Below are 4,640 nucleotides of genomic sequence, written 5' to 3'. Positions count from 1 at the left end.
ATTGGGGTTTATGCCTAGGGTCAGATTTGGGTACATGTATAGGTATGTGTCAGCTGTGCTAGTTATTGGATATATTTGGACTAATTAAGCTCATTGGCAAAACAAATGAATGGGGGGGCGGAAGGCATGGAGGGCAACCATGGATGCCAGGGACAATGGAGGAGGAAGATGGGACATAGCAAAGGGTGGGGGATGGGGAATCAGGGATGGCAAGACAAAGGGCAAGGTATGCAGGACGTAAGAATTGGAAAATTATTTGCTGAGAACATGTATGTTGATGTGCTAGATTGAAACAATGCACAGTGTATTTTGGATGGAAAATTCATTTGTGTGTTGTGATGGTGTATAGTGAATTAATAAAAAAAAAAAAAAGAGGATCTAATTGAAAAGAACAGAAAGGACAGAAATAACAGCGATGAGGACAACTAGGCTTCTCAATGTCATAAAGAGAAGCCAAAAAACATTGGGGTGAGATTCCTCTGTGATTCTAAAGCTAGGTAAGCTACACTTCCAAAGGAAGGAGAACTGTAAATGTACTGAAAAGTCTTAGAGATAGTTCCACCGACGATCCTTCCTGGAAAAGACCTGCTTCAGAAATAAGGAAACCGAGACCTAAGGGAACATGTGTTAAGACACATGGAAGAAGGCTGAATAAACATGTTGTAAACTGTAGTTAAGTCCAAGTTCTGCTTCTACGAAACAATTTTTAAAAAGAATATACTTATGGTTGTTTTAAAAAGTTAGAATCGTAATATCTGACCCCAACGTCCAATCTCCCCCCCAAAAACTGAGGAACAATGAAAGTATTTAAAGCTCCCTAATGTCTTGGAAAGGGAATTAGAGATAAGTAGCTCCAAAGACAGTTTTGAAAAGTATAGACGTTATCATTTTAAGTTCAAGCAATAAAGGGGACAATAAGACAAAAGAGAAAAAATAGTATTTGAAAATAGTATTAGATAAAATAAGAGAAATAACTGTAAAATTATTTGGAATAAAATGAACAGATTTACCAATTGTTAATGCCTTGGAGACTTTAAAAAAAAATTACACAGCAAGAGCAGCAGATGGCATAACAGTAACATCACTAGACTCCATCGTAGTCAACTGAGGTTCGAGTCCTGGACCCAGTAGCTTAAAACTCATGCCGGGCACATATGTTTGTGCGTGCCCAAAATCCTGAGAAGATTGAAGGAGAGGGGCTTGTGTCATGGCTATTTCTCCTGGGGGGTGATTTCTGGCTTTCTGGTGAGCGCATGTACCCTATTACAAAAATCTCTAAAAAAGAAAAAATTACATAGTAATAAGACTAATTAAATTTCGTATGGCCCTTCCTATGTGCCAAGCACTTGAATTACATACATTACTTCATTAAATACTTTAAGACAGTCTGAATTACATTAAATTATTAAATTAGAAAAAAAAATGATTCTTTTCGCCTACGCCCCCATAATGATTTCCTGCTCAGTAAATTGGATGCGGTTGTATAAAGTCAAACAAGACTGGAAACCATAAATCCCGACACAAAATAATGATTCGTTCTTTGAAGGAGGCGTGAAGGGTGCCTTAGGCTGGGCAGCGTATGCTCTGTGTGAGCCCTGGGCCACGTTTTCACGCCCCCCTTAGTGTGAACCTGCACACACCACCTCACATCACACAGAAAGGTCTGGAGGAGCAAAACTGTCGTGTTCTATTTGAAACATACGTATACATTAAAATTAATGGGGAGAAAGTTTAACTTGAGCACACAGCTGTTGGTTATAAAAAATTATCTGTTCCCTTCGATAGTCTACATTAATTTTAAGCATAAAATAATACACAGATACATTATTTCTATGGCAAAAAGAAACACGCACTGCCAGCTAGGTGTGACTTTCCTTTTTAAAGTCCAAACACTCTTAATCAAGGACTTTTCAATGTAAATAACATTGCAATACTTTGGTTAATGAAGCAAATAAAAGAAGAATGGTTAATTCTTAAACCTTTATTTAAGCCATTAATTTTATTATTCTGTGTAAACAGTAGGCCTCAATTCCTCCTTAGCTAGATTCGAGAGGCTTGTCTAGTTAATCTCTTACATTCCATTTAAATGAAATCTTGTATAGTTTTATCATTTTCAATTCAAAACATGTGACTTCACTTTAGCTATGCAAATATAGGAGTCATTTCTTTAAGCAAGTAAAAGTGTCTTGAATTATATTAGCATTCCATGCTATTAAGCAAATTAACCAGGTATATCAATTTCTTTTGTAGATGTCTTATGAATAAAGTAAAAACACCACCGTTGCTTCCATGAGAAGTTGGTAATACATCTTCAGAGGATATTTGAATCAGTGTTCTTGTCATATTCTGAAAACTCAGTATGACACCTTCAATTACAAATCTTGTAGTTTCCACTGATATATTTTTTATTAGGTCATTTTGTTTAACCTCAAACATCATAAGCTCCTTTGCAGGAAGGGATAAAAGCAATTTTCTTTTAAAGTGAACTGAAACCTGATGCAAAAAAAGATTGTACTTTTATCAAACTATCATCTATTGTTTCAGTTAGATAGAAATCATACACAGAGAAGGGTAGAAAGGGACTGCATGAAATTATTATGACAAGAAGAATTGCTGAACAATAGGTTGAAAGTGTTGTATTTCTTCAAGAATGATGTGAACAAATTTCAAAGTAACTTGACTTTTTCATGTCCAAACTGTAAAGAATTTTAAACTCAAGGGATCTGAGTACCGTGCAGGTAATTTCATAGGGAAATTAAAATATGTCTTCTTACTTTAATGACCTAATTAACACTGGAGTCCTACCCATTGTTAATGTGAATTTCTTTTTTTTTTCTCACTTTCCATTGTTCATTTTTGCGTTTTTTTTTTTTTTTGCTCACTTTCCATTGTTCATTTTTGCACTTCCAAAAGTACAATGTTCTAATGTTTAGCAAAGGTCACTGTAAGTTACAACATGAAATAACAATAATAGGAGAAAAGGTCATTTTAGAGTCAACCGGTGTTGTGGTGAAGGCAGCTTAATCCCACATGGCCAACTGTCTGGTGGTTTGAAAAACATGCCGAGCATATGTGTGTGTGCACCCAAAATCCTGAAAGGAGGGAGACATGGAGAAGGGCCTGCAGCACTATCACCCGTGGGAGGCGCTTCCTCACTTTCTCTCTGTCTCTCTCCCCTCTCTCTGACAAGTACATGCAACCACTGGCAAATTAAAAAAAAAAAAAGTTATAAAAAAAAGAAAAGAGAAAAAGTCATTGTATTTACATTGCAAACGTATTATAGTGCAGAAAATGTTATTAAAGAGACATAGGATTTATTTTTTCTTTTGAGAGATTTTTGCTGTAGGGCATGTGTGCTCACTAGAGAGACAGAAAGAGAGAGAGACAATAAGCAAGAAATTACCTCCCCAAAGGGATGGGCACCCCACAATCCTTCTCCTCCATTCTCCTCTCAGGACTTTGGGCACACATTCATATGCACCTGGTGTGAGTTTTAAGCCACAGGGTCCAGGACTCAAACCACCGTTGATTATGTGGGAGTCCAGTGACACATCCACTGTGCCATTGGCTGGTCCCATATGTTTTCATGCTGTGTACTTTTCTGGTCAACCGAGATGTCCAATGAAGTATAAAAGAAGCTTGTTCTTATGCTAACGGGTGGCTGCTGCCTCATGTTTCAGTATTGGAACACGTGGAAAGCTCTGCTGTTTGGGTCCAGAGTCAACTTGGACATGACACATACACTTGGAAGCACCTGAGCTCCTGGCTGGCTAGGGGGCTGAGAGGAGGATCGTGGTGTGGCATGACATGCCAGGGGTCTCTCTCTCTCTGTTTCTGATGAAGTTAAAAAAATAAATAAACCTAAAAATGATGAAATTGGATTTAAAAACCCAACTGGAGATTGTTTATAAGATACAAATATAAAATATGAGACTACAGAATGACTGAAAGCAAAAAGGTGAATAAGGGAGACAGCATATAAACACTAAACAAAGGAGAGGTGTTGTATCTAAGGATATTATTGGGCCAAACAGCCTTTTTTAAAAAAGAAATATTTTTATTAAACTTTATTTATCATCATCATTATTATTATTTGTAGAGGGTTTTGCCTTAGGGTGCTTGAACTCACCAGAGAGAGAGAGGGAGAGACAGAGACAGTAAGAGAAAAAGTTAGAAATCATTCCCCCATGGGTGATGGCCATGAGGCAATCTCTTTCCACCCTTCTCCTTCAGGGATCTTGGGCACACACACACACACACCCAATGTGATTTTTAAGCCATCAGGTCCAGGACTCAAGCAGCAGTAGGCCTTATGGGAATCCAGCAAGGCAATTGCTATACCATCTCTGACCCCCACCATTATTATTATTATTCAGTTTGCTACAGGGCATGTGCGCTCACCAGAGAGAGTGAGACAGAGAGAGAGTGAGTGAGAAAAGAAGTTGCCAGATCCAGGACTCGAACTGTGGTTGGCCATGTTGGAGTCTAGCATCTTAACCACCAGTTGGCCCCTAAAATAGATTTTAAGATAAAAAAGTATTAATAAAAATCAATTGGATCGGGACCAGCAGTTAGCGTAATGGCTATGTCGCTGGACTCCCACGTAGTCGACAGCGGTTCGCGTCCCGGAACCGGTGACT

The sequence above is a fragment of the Tupaia chinensis genome, unplaced genomic scaffold (assembly GCF_000334495.1).
Source record: "Tupaia chinensis unplaced genomic scaffold, TupChi_1.0 Scaffold145057_1, whole genome shotgun sequence".
Lineage (NCBI taxonomy): Eukaryota > Metazoa > Chordata > Mammalia > Scandentia > Tupaiidae > Tupaia > Tupaia belangeri.
Note: the sequence above shows the minus strand (reverse complement) of the source record.